General features: G+C 50.3%; 1 protein-coding gene across 3 annotated transcripts in view; it reads left to right on the forward strand.

The window, feature by feature from the left end:
* The window catches only part of ELFN1 (extracellular leucine rich repeat and fibronectin type III domain containing 1), a 269,308-nt gene that overhangs the window by 17,184 nt on the left and 235,976 nt on the right, over positions 1-16,148 (forward strand). The window contains exon 1 of one of the 3 annotated variants that reach the window (XM_083585660.1): positions 6,144-6,893. The exons of 1 other annotated variant lie outside the window; for it this stretch is intronic. The gene's annotated coding sequence lies outside the window, so the exon portion shown is untranslated. Of the gene's footprint in view, positions 1-6,143; positions 6,894-16,148 lie in introns of those variants that run through there. One more of the 3 variants, XM_083585658.1, reaches the window with a different exon arrangement.

Genomic DNA, 16,148 nt, shown 5'->3' on the forward strand with positions numbered 1-16,148 from the left:
AAACCGAATTAAACAATGAAAAACTGCCGGCAAAACAATTGCAATCCGTAAAAGTCTATTCATAAAACAACTACAAAAATAAGCTAACCATCACAATTACAACAGAAGTCATATTACAGAATTAACAAACTACAGAATTCATAACCTATAAAACAGTATTAACAGTACTAACAAAACAGCAACCAAAAAGTAAACTTAGCACTGTTGAATTCACACACACACACACTCCACACACCCATCACTCATTAAAATACCCATACAAATAAAGCCCCTGGCAGCAACTCCCTTCTGAAGTTTCCATGGGCTGGAGGTGGGGCAGCTGAGGGGAAACCAAATGACAAAGTCACAGTTCTTGATCTGGAAACAGCTCCCTTCTGAAGGCTCCTAGAGGGCTGGAGGGTGCGGCAAGGCAGGTGGGCAAAGCCAGCACAAAATCTCCCTCCCCTGTTCTGACTTTTAGATTATCTGAAGGCGAGGTCCATCCTCTTATCAAATGTGATAAGCCGCTCTCAAAGAAGTGCTTTGACTGAAGCATGGAGTAAAAAAATACTTTAGATTCATATACTTGAATGTGTCAAAAAGCTGCCCAAGGGATCTTTGAAGTTGCTTTGTGCAGAGCCAGCCCATTGGTCCATCTGGACTCCAGGGGTTGAAGGATCTGTGGCTTTCCAGATGCTCTTAGATAGACTCCATCTCTGGCCATTGGCCATGCTACATGGAGCTGATGGGATTTGGAGTCCAACAGCATCCAGAGAGCCACAAATTCCCCACTCCCATTAAACTCTTACTGGCAGTTGACCTTCAATATCTCTGCCAGACATATTTCCAAACTCTGCTACCTAAAATAATTCTAAGATAAGAATGGGGTAATCTATGACTCTCCAGGTGTTACCTGAACTTCAGCTCCTATCAGCCAGCATGAATGGTCAAGGCTGAAGGGAGTTGGAGCCCAGAAACATCTGGAGAAGTTCTCCATTCGTGCTAAAGTGGAATGCAGAGCCAACGTGGTGTGATGGCCTGGGATTCGGACTTGGATGCTGAACCTGAGGGATCCCAGCCTGCACAGGATCCCCCCACCTCCAGAACCAGCTGAGCCGGGGCTGGGGCCTGAGCCTGAAGGGTCCTCACCTGTGCTGGATCCTCAGCTGAGGATCAGCTGAGCCTGCTCTGGCTCCTGAGGTCATGGAGGACCCATTGCCTGCAGGTGCTCCACTCTCAGCCCCGGCAGAGGAAGCTGAGGTTGCCTCTGGGTCTGGTAACCCTCCAGCCTCTCCTGAGCTGCAGAGGCTCAGGGCAGAGAGGCGGAGGGAACTAAGTTCCCACAGGAGGAGTGCTCGCCTCCAGGCCAGGAGAGGTGAGTCACCAGAGGATCAGGGCCGCCCTATGCCTCGGGGCAGATAAAAGCCGGCCAGCCCCAGTCCCAAGTTGCAGGAGCAACATTGTTGGTTGCTGGTTCCTGCCTGAACCCTGTCCTGCTTTCCTGCCTGAGCTCCTGACCCACCCTGGCTCTCTGCTTGCATGCCTGTTCCTGACTCTACCTGACTCCCTGCCCTGCACCCAGCTTCAGCTACTACGGAATGCCTCCATGTTGCACCTTTGACCATGGACCGGACTTGGACCTCGCCTCTTGGGTAACCCAGGGGACCAGCACAAGAGGGTTTGACCAGGACCTAAGAACCAGGGTTCAAATTCCCACTTGGCCATGGAGCTCTCACTGGGTGACCTTGAAAGCCAGTCTTGGCCTAATCTACCTCACAGGGTTGTTCTGAGGATTAAATGAGGGAGGTAGGGAAGAACAATGTGCCCAACCTTGAACACTTTGGAGTAAAAGGTAGATGCCAGTGCAAATAAATAAATAAATAAATAAATAAATAAATAAATAAATAAAAGCACAGGTCAAAAGGAGCTGTCCAGGATTTGAGTTCTGAAATACTCATTCGGCTGTAAACAAACGACCATCTGTTGGAAACCTTCTTCCACCACCTGTGTTGTAATGAGCTTACTGAACTTGTCGAAGCTGACCTCCGGGAAGGAAGGATTGAAAGTGAATGGGGTTGGTGGGAGAGATAATAATACACCCTTCAAAAAGTCCGCCTATTTATCCTGCTCCATTTCAACCTCTCCCCTTGTGGTGTGCAAATTGCAGTTCTTAAATTTAACTTCCAAAACACTGCAAACGGCATTAAAAATTTACTCCCTCCTAAACAGGGCTGGGGCGAAGCACCTTTGGGGAAATCACTGAGCCCCCCACCACCAACACCCCCGCTTCCTCTCTCCCTGCAACCTCACTCAAGAATCCGCCCTCTTGAGCTCCTCTGCCAGGCTACAAATAGCTTCTTTTAAAAGTAATATTTTAAAAAGTAGGCTTTAGATGGGGTCTACAGAGGACATCTAGGCCACCAGTATTACTGAAGAGGGAGAGAGAGAGGAAGGAGAGAGAGAGAGAGAGAGAGAGAGAGAGAGAGAGAGAGAGAGAGAGAGAGAGAGAGACTTAGCACTTGCAATCCCTGTTAGAAGTGTGGAGCCTAGCTAAAGATTTCAGTGTAGAGTATAGGAGAAAAGAGTTTGGATTTGATATCCTGCCTTTCACTCCCTTTAAGGCGTCTCAAAGCGGCTAACATTCTCCTTTCCCTTCCTCCCCCACAACAAACACTCTGTGAGGTGAGTGGGGCTGAGAGACTTCAAAGAAGTGTGACTGGCCCAAGGTCACCCAGCAGCTGCATGTGGAGGAGCGGAGGCGCGAACCCGGTTCCCCAGATTACGAGACTACCACTCTTAACCACTACACCACACTGGCTCTCAAGCCAAAAGGGAAGGGGGCAGCTAACATCCTTTACCAAAAACTATAATTGAGGAAGGAGTGTTGAAAACTCAATGGAAGGCTTGCCTTGAACCCAAAGTAAAGATTAACAGGCTGAACAGAAATGTAGGAAGCTGCCCTATACCTAGTCAGATCATTGGTCCAGCTAGTTTGGTACTGTTGACCCTGACTGCAATATTATTTGCAGAAAATAACTTCTAGGGAACACCTGATCTCAGACAAATCCATGACCGGAAGGCCTGTAGCTCAGAGGCAAAACATCTGCTCTGTGGGAATGTTCAGGGTGGCAGGAAAGGATATATTGTTTATTAATGTCCTTCCTAACTTGCACTAGCAAGTGCCTTTACTTAGCAAAGTTTACATTCCCCTTCTCATGCACAGCAGAAAACTAGTTGCAGACTCGTGTGAGTTCCTTAAGGCAATATGCAATTCAATCTGGCTTGTCCAGATTGAAATGTGTTCTAATATTTTCCTGGTAAGACCCCTTGAATCCCTCCTAAAAGAATAAAGACACCACAGTCCTATTCATCAGCAATAAAAAGAAAGGCTTAAAGGCTTTTAAGGCTTAAAGTTACAAGCATATACAAACAGGTTTGTCCCATGTGTGGGCTGACCTAGTGACTGCAGCTAGCAGTCTGAGAAGTTTGCAGGATGAAAGGAAGATTGAAAAGAAAGAGAGTGGCTGCATGGCTTGTCCTTTTACACGCCCATCCACTAGTCACATGCAAGGAAGAATGCTCCAGGCCAGGAGGAACAGGAAGTTTCGACTGGCCAGACCAAACATTCCCTTGCATGTCCACTCTAGGAAAACAAGGAATGTTGAACTTGACTGCTCTCAGTGGATTACATCCGACATGCTTTGTATGCAGAAGGTCCCAGGTTCATTCCCTGGCATCTCCAGGTATGGGTGGAAGAGAATTCTGGAGAGCCTCTACCCATCACTGAGTAAACAATACTGAGCTGGATAAACCAGTGATCTGACTCACTACAAAGTATTTCCCATGTTCCTACGACTAGCAGCAGCTTCTCTCTAGGAATTCAGGTAGTGTGCCTCTTATCCCTACCTAGACATGCCAGGCATTAAACCTTTACATGCAAAGGACATGCTCTTCCACTGAGCTATGGCCCTTTTGCCCTGTGCTCAAATAAACTTCATTATGCTCAGGCTCAAGCAGCTGCAGTGGTGCAGGGGTCTGATAAAGGGAGGGGGAAGGGCAAGGAGAATGGCCAAGAGGTCAGAACATATTGTCTTTGAGAAAAAGCCAACAGATGAATAAATGGGCAAGGGGTGAGGGTAGTTTAGAGAAAGGAAAGGTGGGCATCACATTTATTCTCAGTGAAACTGACTGGCTTCTCCAAAAGCACAGATAATCTGTGGAACTCACTGCCACAAGATGGCTTCAAGGTCGGGGAGTTAGAGGCATTCATGGAGAAAGAGGAATGTAGGAGGGCAGGAGAGAGAATGTCTGTCAACACAATCCCTATGACAGCCCTGACAGCTAAATTGAACCTCCCAGTTCAAAGGATGGACATCACCGGGTGAGGGTTGTACCACTTGGGTGAGGGCTACTCCCTCCACGTCCTACCTGTGGGCTTCCTGGAGAACCTAGTTGGCCATTGAGAGAAGTGAGGTGCTAGACTCTCAGGCTAATCTCATTTCTTATATTCTTAGCTGTTTATTTCTGAATACCAGCTGAGGGCATCAAGGCATCTAGTCCTGCCCTGTGGGAAGCAGGATGCTGAACTTGTTGCTCGGCCTTGGGCCTCTTCTGATGTTCTTAAGATACCGGAAGGAGTGGTTTATCAGGAGAACTGAAGGAGAGGGTTGGGTCACTTCCCATGCAGTTGGATAGGTCCGTGTGCCCCAGTGCTTTGCCTTCGACAGTGGGCAGCTCATAAACGTAGTCCCATGGAAGACAAGAGACGGGAAGATATACAGATTGAATAATGTAGCTTACGCAAGACTATCGATTATATTTGTCTATGTATTATTCAAACGATTGACTCACCCAGGCCAGAATACAGGGGCATGGCCAGTGTTTGCTCAGTGGTGCTCAGATAATTGTAGTTAACTTTATCTCGCGCCCTCACCTTGATAACTTGCAGCCAGATTCTTCCACTGCCCCTCAGCTGCTCCTGTCGCCCCCCTCCCCCCATCGAGAGCTATCGGCTCCTCTGCCCGCTTCCTGCAAACCGTTGTCCGCAGAAGCTCCTAGCGATGAATCAGAGCGTTAAACAACCACTCCCTTGATTTTGCGAACTTACTAAGGGCGGCTGGGCTGAGTAGGAGCCCGGACAGGCGGGATCAGAACCCTCTAAGCCACGGATGGGGGAACCTATAACACCCACCTCTAGGTATTACTGAACTCCCAGGCAGCACGACCAGTGGTCAGGGATGACGATGGCACTCTAAGAACGTTTGGAGGACCACAAGGGGTCCCCATCCTTGCCCTCAGAATCAAGAAGTGGTTCAACTTTTGTAGCACTCTTGCTGAGCATCTCTCTCTCTCTCTCTCTCTCTTACACACACACACACACACACACACACACACACACACACACACGAAGTGAAATGCTACCGGAAGATATTTGCATACAAATAGCTAGAGACGGTTCTTTAATAGGGACCGACGACCGACTCGCTAAAGAGGCCTCTAGGGGGCTGTGGGCTTTTACCTTCGGCACAGAGGAAGCAGCGTGGGTTTTTTGGGGTGCGGGACTGGAGGCAGAGTGATGGATACAAAGGTGCCATGTTTTCGTACGCGGGGTGGGTGGGTGGGTGCATTATTCCCTGTTAAAGACCAGCACTGTATCTGCCGGCTCCCTTTCCAACTTGAATGAATGGAAATCGATGTGCGTAAAGTTTCCTTCAAGAAATTTTCCCAGGAAGTAAGCGATTTAAAAACGTGTGTGTGAGTGCGCGCGCGTGCACTGCCTCCCTCAGTCTATTGTTTCCTTTTCCCTATTCCTCCCCCACATCCTCAATATTCAGCTGGAGAGAGATCGAAGGCCTGGCTGAAGAATTTTTTTAAAAATATAATAATCCAAGTTTGCAGCGGTTCTTTGTTGGAGTGACTGATACAATAAGGAAGGAAGGAAGGAAGGAAGGAAGGAAGGAAGGAAGGAAGGAAGGAAGGAAGGACGGACGGGGGGGGTCGCGGATTGGGGGAGGGGGGTTTCCCCGTGGAAGGCGATTTGCTCGCTGGCTCCGCTGCCGCCTCCCGTTGACGGCTCGGTTCTCCTCGCCAAACAATCAGCTCAGAGACGCTTCGAAGGCTTTAACTTCCATTGGATCTCCCCGGCGAAGGAGCTGCACACACCCTCTTCTTCCTCCCCTCCCCTTCCACCCATCCATTCACACACACACACACACAAGTCTTCAGCCCCTCCTTCCTCCCCACCGCCTTCCCACTCGGTGGACTCCTACATTAAACCTTTGATCGGGCTTGCAACCAGACGGAATCTCTCGCTCGCTCTTCCCTCTGCTTGACTCTCTCCGTAAGCGGCGGCCGTCCCCTCCCCCTTGGGGCCTCTCCAACAGCAAAAGAAGAGAGAAAGAAGAAGAACTGAAAGGAGGAGGGAAGAGAGAAAGGCTGACTGCCCCCCCTCCAGCTCTGATATCCCCCCGCCCCACCCTTAGCGTCTCCCGGGAATCCTTGAGGCGGCGCTCCGGGATCCAGAGACTGGTCGGGCTCCTTCGCTTCGCCTCCGACCGGGATGGTGGCGAGCTCTCCGCCGGCTCCTTGACGCAGTGAGGGCGGCCGAAGGGAGAAGCTGCGGCTCTCGCTCCTTCTCTCTCTCTCTCTCTCAGGCCGCCAAAGGATTTGTCTGAGGAGGAGGGGGGCAGAGAGAGGCTGCCTGCCGGGAGAGGACGCTTGGGGAGGGGAGCTGAGAGAGTGAGGGAGCGCGCAAGAGAGCGAGCGAGCGAGCGAGCAAAGAGGCGGAGGCGCAGCACCGGAGAGCGAGCGAGCGAGGCTGGCCGCCCATCGGGTCCTCCCAGTCGTGTTTCAAGAGGGCGTCGGGGCTGGAGAGCCGCTCCTTTCCTTCTTCCTTCCATGCCGGAGGCAGGTAGGTAAGCCTGGCGGGGGGCGAAGCTCCGGCTTCAGCTCGGAAGGTGTGTGTGTATATATATAGATATATATATAGCTCGTCTTTCTCTCCCCCCCGCCCCAACCTCCACCGGCGCCGCAATAGCTGAACGGGAGATGTCAACCGCTAGGATTATGAGTAGTATTGCCTTAAGCAGAGAGGAGGGGGTGCAGGATGGGTCCCCCGTGGATCTCCTCTCTGCCAGATCGTGAGCCTCCTGTATCAGTTGAGCCTGAGGGGCACACGCCGCCCAAACCCACCTACTCTAGGCATTCATTTGCAGACTGAAACACGCACAAACAGCACACACACCATCTTCAGCCTCCAGCCACTTCTGTTCCTTGCCCTGGATTCCCCCCCCCCCAATCATCCCGTGACAGATGTTTCCAGTGCTAAGCCTTTCTGTGCGGCTCCCCCACTCCCAGCCCGAACCTTTCCTAGACGCTCCATGTGCTGGGGGTGGAATAAAGGGTTCGGGGTCCCCCGCAACCTCTCCTCTCCTTCTGGGTCCAAACTTGCCTCCTTGGACACACAAGCTGGGAAGGTGGCGCCTGACTCCCTGCGGGTCGCCCAAAACTTTTCTGCGCCGCGCCGTGGGCTGGTTGGGACATTGGGGTGCAGGGCGGCTCTGGGTGCAGCTGGGGCGAGCTGGGAGCTTAACCAAGGCTCCCCACTCCTCCCCAACCCACCCCCGGAGGGAACCAGGAGAGAGGGAGGGAGGAGCTGCTCTGTAGGTGCTGGCACCCAAGCGCGCAGAGACTCTTCGCGAAGTGGGCCTGTTTCAGCACCAGCGGGGAGCGGACAGCTCCCCGATGCGAATAAAAGACTCCGCCGTTCTCGACCGCGCTCCCAATTTCTCTTAAAGGTAGTTCACTTTAATCCCCACAGTACAAATATTTCACTTTTCTCCTTTCTCGTTCTTGCTTTCGACGCCCACCCTTCTTCTCTTGGCGTCCGGTTTCCCCATTCTAAGTCCTAAAGTAGCCTCGTCACTTAATGGCAAGTTAATGCAACTGTTGCGGGGGGGACGGGGGTGGGGGACGAGCCGTCCTGCCCCCGAGCTAACCTTGCAACCCCGGTGTCTCTGGAAAGGGGAAGGAACCGGCTAGATCGAGGCACCACTGCCGGTTTCGTCTACAACTCAAAGGCATCGGGACTGTCGGACGTAACAGTTCGACCCAGGTTTCAGTCCGGAATCAAAAAATTGCTGGGTGGATGAGACGTCCTCGGTCGGTCGGTGGGGAGGGGGTTCCTGAGGTTGTTGCGCACGGGCGTCTGTCCTAGAAAGTCGGGAGGGTACTGGTGGTTAAAGAAAGAAGAAGAAGAAGTGTTCCTAGGGCGAAGGAGGCCCCCGCAAGTATGTGTGTTTCTTTGCCCGGGCGACTGGCTCCGAACCGTCGCTTGAAATCTCCCTGACAGGTTAACTTGCGCCTTGGATAAAGCTGTTTACTGGTGGCTGTAGAACTTGTCGAAAATGATTAATGACCCTGATTGTCGAAGTGGAGGGAGAGAGAGAGAGAGAGAGAGAGAGAGAGAGAGAGAGAGAGAGAGAGAGACCAAGAGAATGAGGCACTCCCAGAGCTTAGCTCTCGAGTCCTATCGGCTAGATTTCCCGGGTCTGAAGGCTCACGAGGCCATCTCCTTCCTTGAAGCTAAGCCGCTCTCGTTCTGGGCAGTGTCTGGATGAGGGGGGGAGCCAGGAGACCACATGCACGTCGTCTTGAGTTTCAGGACTGGAGAAAGGCAGGGTATAAATGGAGGAAAATGATACTGGTGATAATAATAATAGTAGTAACAATGTATTTTGCTTTAGGTTTTTAAAAATTCTTTAATGGACTTTCCTTGATTAGCATCAGGCTTTAACTTCACCTATGACTGTGCTCCGGAACCTGATCCAACACGAGAAACAAGCCCCCACCCCAATGTTGTGTCACCGACAATGAATAGCCAGACACTTCTGGAAAGCTCATAGGAGGGCATGAACAGACCCCCTCCCCCGCTCTCTCTGTCTCTCCGCCCCACTCCGCCCGCAGACTTTGAACGCAAACGTTTCCTTTCTCTCTGAGAGCTCTGTCCTCCAGGAATGTTTAGGTTCCAAGCTGATCTTGCTTAGGAATGTAGTAACTCCAGGTCTGTGTGTCTCTGAGCATGTACAGTGTGAATCGCGCTCCTTGCTGAGTAAGCCAGGTGACTGAACCGAGTTGGGTCGAATACGGGGGGGTTAAAGCCACTAGAAAAAGCTTCCAAAGGATGGAGAAGTACACTCGGTGTGGAAATTAACGACTGACCTATATTCATTCATTTCTACCCCGCTCCAACCGCCATCCGCAGATGGCCAGTCAGCCTCGATCCACAATCCGTTTAAGCTTCAACCTTTCTCAAGCCACTTCATTCCCCATGAATGAATGGATGAAGCGGCTCAAGAATTGGGCTTGTGTCCCAGGATCGCTGCTTTCCTGGCCGCTCAGAGGACTGCTCATTCCCCTCACCTTGGCAACTTGCTGTGAGCTCAAGGTGTTTCCATACAACACTCCTCACGCGTCCTTTTAAAAAAAACCCAAAACAAAATAAATTTTATTTATTTAAATAAATAAATATGGGCTTCCTTTTTGCAGTCGACCCGACACACACCTCGTCTTGATTAAATTCCCCTGTGCTGTAGGTCATGTTACACTCTGGATCACGGCCTTGTTCACCCCCATCATCCGCTTTAAATGCTTCGAAGTCTTACTTCTTCCCTTGCTTAAAAATGTGGCAAGAGCCGGCCCTGCTGCGCATGAGCACCGCCTCCCCCCTCCCTCCCCAGTCTGCTGAATGGAGGCCTGGACATCTGCCCCAAAGTCCGGCCCTAACGGCCCCGCTAGCTAAGAAACGCGCGCACAGACCTCCTTCTGCCGCTCTCTTTCCAGTCCAGAGACGGGCTTCACATCCTCTCCTGCGTACATCGAGCCAGCAATATGCAGAGCTGATTGAAACGAGGCCAGGGGAGAGTTATAGCCTGTTTAAAAAAAGAAGAAGAAAAAGCACAGATAGATATTTAAAAATCCTCTCTCGTCCTTGGCAAAGTTACCCCTTTCCCCTAATCGATTCTGCTGGGGGCGGTGAAATCGTGCCGAAGGAGAGAGGGGTTCTTGGTGATGGACGGTCCAAAGTTGAGGCACGGACAGCTGGTCAGCCCCCGATTGGGTCCGGTGGCTCCCGGGTGCGCTTTATGTCTCCCTCTAAATGTCTTGCGTGTGGTGGGTTCTCGGTTGTTGCCCAAATACATATATGTGATATCTATACATTGGCGTACGATGCTTAGCCGGTGTCTGTATTGCAGCTTTAATTAAAATGACAGATGTTGCCGTAGAGTTCCACAGAATTAATGATAAACACAGAGGAACTTGCCAATCAAGGCGGCTATTGTTCGACATCCAGCGGAGCTTTTGCCAAAGATCCTTGATTGCATTTGAATGAAGTCGAGCCAACAGGGCGGCCTACCCAAGCCCACCCCCCAGCTGGGCTGCAAAAGGCTGGCAGAAACGGGAAATGGAGAGGGAGGGAAACGCTGCCCTCTTTCCCTCGCGCCCCAGAACATATGGGGGAGAGAGAGAGAGAGAGAGAGAGAGAGAGAGAGAGAGAGAGACCAGCTTATTACACCGTGGCTACGAGTCTGTCTGGTTGACTCGCCCTGGACTCGCAAGGCACGCGCAGCAGCGGGCCGCCAGTTGCACAGATGGACAGCTTCGTATGTGTTCAGCTGTGCCACAGATTGCATCCCATAGAACTTAGTGATTCCGTCATCCTCCAAAGAGTGCAGAGCCAATGGGTTCTGCAAAGGCTTCCGTTGAATTCAGGAAAGGGACGTAGCTCGGCGGTAGAGCGTCTGCTTGGCATGCAGGAAGTTCCAGGTTCGAGCCTATCTCCAGGTAGTTCTCGGAGAGGACCTCGCCTGAGCCCCTGGGGAGCCGCTCCCAGCCGGTGGGGCAATCGGTGCCTTGGATGAGTAAAGGTTATGCAGACTCCTCGCCAAACAAACAGGCCTGAACTATCCTGTCGAGTCCTTCTCCAACACAGACTGCCCCTCTCAGAAGTTGTGCTTTCCTGGTCTTCAGAAACTCCCGGGTTCAACCCCAGGATGTGTAGAGAAGGCAGGGAGAGGCTCCCTGTCTGAAACTCTGGAATGCTGCTGCCAGTCCGAGTGGGCAGTGCTGAACTAGATGGGCCGATGGTCTTTATACTGACAAAGTAGGTTCCCATGTGCCTATGCATTGCAATTCGTGACTCAGCTGAGAAATGGCCTCAGTGGTAGTGAGAGCACACACACACACACACACACACACACGGCTCCCATCATTCTATCCCATTCTACGATGCTCCAGAAATTCGACCTGGATGAGGTTATGCGCAGATGAGTAGACGTGATTCTCATGGGCTGCGCTGTGCAGATTTAGGGTCCACCCGCTTCCCTCTGCCTTCCGTAGAAAGGAAAGGGTTTACATTCATCCCCGTAGGGAGAGCGATGCGGAGTCAAGCCTCAGATCAGGGTGGCCTTTGCCTCTCTGACTGGCTCAAGTGCTTTGATCACCCCCTCCCTCATTCCAAAAGCACCCTATATATAACAATTCTGCAAATCACCAGCTCCAACCCTGCCTTTACAGGGTCTGTGTTGTACGTACAGTGCAAGCGATCCTGCTAAAGCGATCCTTCTGGTGGGTCCAGTGTCCGGATAGAGCGAGGCAGGTTCGGTCCTCCGTCAGCTGAGTCCCAGCTCGCAGCCCGTCTCCTTTGCCCAAGACTAGGAGCCACTGACAGTACAGCCAGGGCTGGTTTGGGTCCCGTTCCTCCTTCCTGCTGGAGCGAGAGACCAAGAGGGCAATGGAAAGTTTGGGGGAAGCGGCTTCCAGTGGGCGAGTGAGTCTGTTGCAAGCCTCTGCCTCTCCCTCTAGCCTGGCCCCATTTCCCCCCAGTGTCGATACGGGAGAGAAAACGTGAATCGATTGCCTTCCCTTTTTTGTGTTTGTTTCTGCCCTAGAAGCTTTAAATGCGGGTGAAGACAAAAATGAAGGAGGAAAGGGGAGGGCGAGGGAAGGGCCGCGAAGCATGCAGAAGACTCCGGTAGGGCTGGGAGAAACCCCTGTCCGAGTCACTGGAGAGACGCTGCCAGTCAGTGTAGACAATGTTGGCTTGACCCGATGCATGGAAGCTTCCCACGTAGCTTGGAGGTAGAGCATCTGCTTGGCATGCAGAATGCCCCATGCCCTAGGCTGGGAGAGACTCTTGCTTGAAACCCAGAGAGCCACAATACTGAGCTAGACAGGCCAAAGATCTGACCTCAAGGATAAGGCAGCTTTCTATGATCCTAATACAAAATAGACTCTTTTTTCCACACTGTCATGACTGATATGCCCCACAGGAGTCAAAAGCCCATATGAATCCATATTGCAGCCAAGCAAAATGTTACATAATTGTATGCAAGCTTCTGAGTTCCACAGCACTCTTCAGCAGGCTACTTTTTTTTAAGACAGAGGAAGAGAGCAATGGCTATTGTAGACCTGGATGGTTTAGGTAATACCAACAGCCTTATTCCACCCCACCCCCCACGCATTTACTTTTTAAAAAAAAGCATCTAGTAACATGAGGAAGAGTTCTGAGGAACTTGAAAGCTGGCCTACTATTATAGAACATTATGCTTGGCCTAAGAAAGGTATCACCTGAACATGGACTTTGGGTCCATAACGTAACAACTGTTCCTCTTTGTGTAACTGCATGAAGTGCTCCTTCCTTCAGGGATCATCTTGTTTACATGAACCAGATAAATAAAGAGATGGGAGAGCTGGCATGAGAAGTCTAACTGGCAGGTTACTGATCTCTCTTTGGGAATGTCAGAAATCAGAATACCTTTTAGCAACATCTCACCCTGTTCCCGAAGGGCAAGAAGGGAGAGGGGTGACTCTCTGGCAGTGAGTCTAACAGAGGTACTAAAGTCTCCTTCAGCTTCTCCAGGTAATCCTAGTTCTTTAAAAGATGGGGGACAGGATCCCAGATCTGCCTAGCTGGATCTGTCTTCCACTTCTGAATGTTTGCTCCTGATATTCTTGTCACCTGCTTTTCTGGAGACTACTTTCAAGGCCACTGTCTGCCCACCCCAATGCCAGTCAGTTTCACAACAATGTGCCAGTTGCACTAGGAAGCCTTTCCATTCTTAGCTCTGGGGTCACTGTGGACCACAGTTATGCTGCCACACATTTCAGAGCCGGCTCTGCTATTGGACAAGGTGAGCACACAGTCTTTTCACAGCAAGGCCTTGGATACAGCAACAATGAAGGGCAGCAAATGATTTAATTTATCCTGATAGCTTTCCCTGAATGAAGGGTTCATTTCATGTCTAAATTTGAATCCTTCCACAAGAATAACGACGCAAAGCTTAAATATTTGAGGGAGGCAGCCGTGATTTAGTCCACAGGTGCATGTTACATCACTAGATCTCTCATGATTTAGGAGTTAGATACACTTGACGGCTGACAGTTCAATGTGTGAACTAACTCCACTGGAGAGGATTGAATTTAAAGCGATCTGGGGGCATATGAAAGTCTGGATGTAGTGCTAGTTTTATGACAGCTCACTCACGTATAAAGTCATCGGGTGGAGATGCAGTCAGTGATGGACATGCACATGCGAATCAGCTCTAGGACTGATTTGGACAGCACTCTGCAATCATTGTTCTGTGATCTCATAGCACCTCTGTATATTACTGAATTCCTGATTTTTATACCAGGGGTGGGAGCAATTTGAAAAAGGCCAAGTGAATTTGATTTCGTATCTCTGTGACTCCAACAACGTGTGAATGGTTGAATGTCCTGTATACCTGAAGGAGTGTCTCCACCCCCATCGTTCAGCCCAGACACTGAGATCCAGCACTGAGGGCCTTCTGGCGGTTCCCTCATTGCGAGAAGTGAGGTTACAGGGAACCAGACAGAGGGCCTTCTCGGTAGTGGCGCCCGCCCTGTGGAACGCCCTTCCTTCAGATGTGAAGGAAGTAAGCAGCTATCTTCTCTTTAAAAGACATCTGAAGGCAGCCCTGTTTAGGGAAGTTTTTAATATTTAATGCTGTATTGTTTTTAACACTTGATTGGAAGCTGCCCAGAGTGGCTGAGGAAACTCAGCCAGATGGGTGGGGTATAAATAATAAATTATTATTATTATTATTATTATTATTATTATTATTATTATTATTAATGTGAGAAATAGCCATCATGGGTCAGGCAGAAATTTCACATAACTTCTGCCCCCTTTTATGTATTGCTGTGCTTTTCAAATGGAAGTCACTATGATGCTGTCTACCTCTGTGTTCATCAATCTTGGGCTCCCAAATATTGCTGGACCACAATTCCCATCATCCCTGATCTAAGATAAGTAGGGAAGATGGGAGATGTAGTCCAAGAACGTCTGGAGAGGTTGAAGAAGACAATATAGACTATATGTTCAGGGCTGCTCTTTGCCTGTGTAAGTATTGCTGAAATTTTAATCAAGTTTGAAATGTGATGGTGAGCCAAGGCTGGAGCTTCATGTTCTTCTGTTGTTATTTCTACTGCCAATTGCCTTCAGATATGGTTTGAAGGTGCATTGGGTAGCCACCTTGAGGAAGCTATGTAGGTTTGAGGTCTGGATGCTTATCGGACAGGAGACCACTTAGGAAGATAGGATAGGAAGCTGCCTGATACCAAGTCATGGTCCATCTAGCTCAGGGCTGTCTACGCTAACTAGCAACAGCTCTCCAGGATTTCCAGCAGGGAATGTTCCCAGCCCTACCTGGATCTGCTATTGGGAACTGAACATGGGACCTTCTGCATGCAAATCTCTACCACTGAGGTACAGATCTTCTCAAAACAGAATCCACCCAAATAAGGACTTGAACCATAATTTAAAAGTCTGATGCTCTTTCTATCAACTGAGCTATCCAGGCTTCCACTTGGGAATCCATGTATGTTACCTTGAGTTTCATGATGGAAGAAAGGTGGTATATAAATGTAATAAACAAAGAATAACCTGACATCACATCCAACAGATCTTTTGGACTGCCACCTGTTCACACGTTCACCTGCAACTGGTGCACACACAGCTATGTGTGTGACCTGTCCAGAAACCCAGATTCTCTACTGAATTTAGGTCTCCCATATCCAAGTATGCTTGTTTCCATTGGAGATGCACAAGTTGCTGAGGACAACAATAAGCATAGCTGACAGCGCCCCCCTGAGGACATCCCCTCCACATCCCCAAGCCCAAACCCAACCTTCTCCAAGCTGGTGCTCACCAGATGTTTCAGACTACAACTCTCATCATTGGTGACCATCTGCTGTGCTGGCTGGGGCTGTTGGGAGTTGGAGTCCAGCAATATCTGGTGGTGGAAGAAAGCGTCCGACAGATCTCAGAAAAGGGAGTCATTCAGCACTCAAATCTTGGACAGCACCTGCAGACCTGCATTTCAGCAGGAATGGGGAACCTGTGGCCCTCCAGCTGGACTCCAAATCCCATCACCACTGACTAATGGTAGTGCTAGCCGGGGCTGATGGGAGTTGTAGTCTAAGACATTTGGAGGACGTCAGGTTGGGGAGGACTGCCTCAACCAATCTGTTTCCAATCGTGTGTGCAAGTGCTTTCTACTGAACCATCAAAGTTTTGCTATAAAGGAACTGCACTGGAATAAATAGTAGGCATGGCACCCTCCTTCTGCTAATTCTCATGGAGGGGGGAATCACCTTTCAGTCTTCCTTCTGTGTTTTGAGACATTTGGGGTTACCTTCCCCTCTGTAGGCTCCAGCTTTCTACGGGTGCTTCTAGAACGGCCACTGAGAAATGCTTGCCAACCCCACCACCATCACCCACTCCCAAAAAAAATCTCTTTATTCATTTGGGAAGGGCTATAATTCAGTGATATTGGGACACGGGTGGCGCTGTGGGTTAAACCATAGAGCCTAGGGCTTGCCGATCAGAAGGTTGGCGGTTTGAAGCCCCGCAACAGGGTGAGCTCCCGTTGCTCAGTCCCAGCTCCTGCCAACCTAGCAGTTCAAAAGCACGTCAAAGTGCAAGTAGATAAATAGGTACCACTCCAGCGGGAAGGTAAACGGTGTTTCCGTGCGCTGCTCTGGTTTACCAGAAGCGGCTTAGTCATGCTGGCCACATGACCTGGAAGCTGTACAGTGGCTCCCTCAGCCAATAAAGCAAGATGAGCACCGCAACCCCAAAGTCGGTCACG

This window comes from Podarcis filfolensis (genome assembly GCF_964270895.1).
Source record: "Podarcis filfolensis genome assembly, chromosome: 14".
In the NCBI taxonomy this organism is placed as follows: domain Eukaryota; kingdom Metazoa; phylum Chordata; class Lepidosauria; order Squamata; family Lacertidae; genus Podarcis; species Podarcis filfolensis.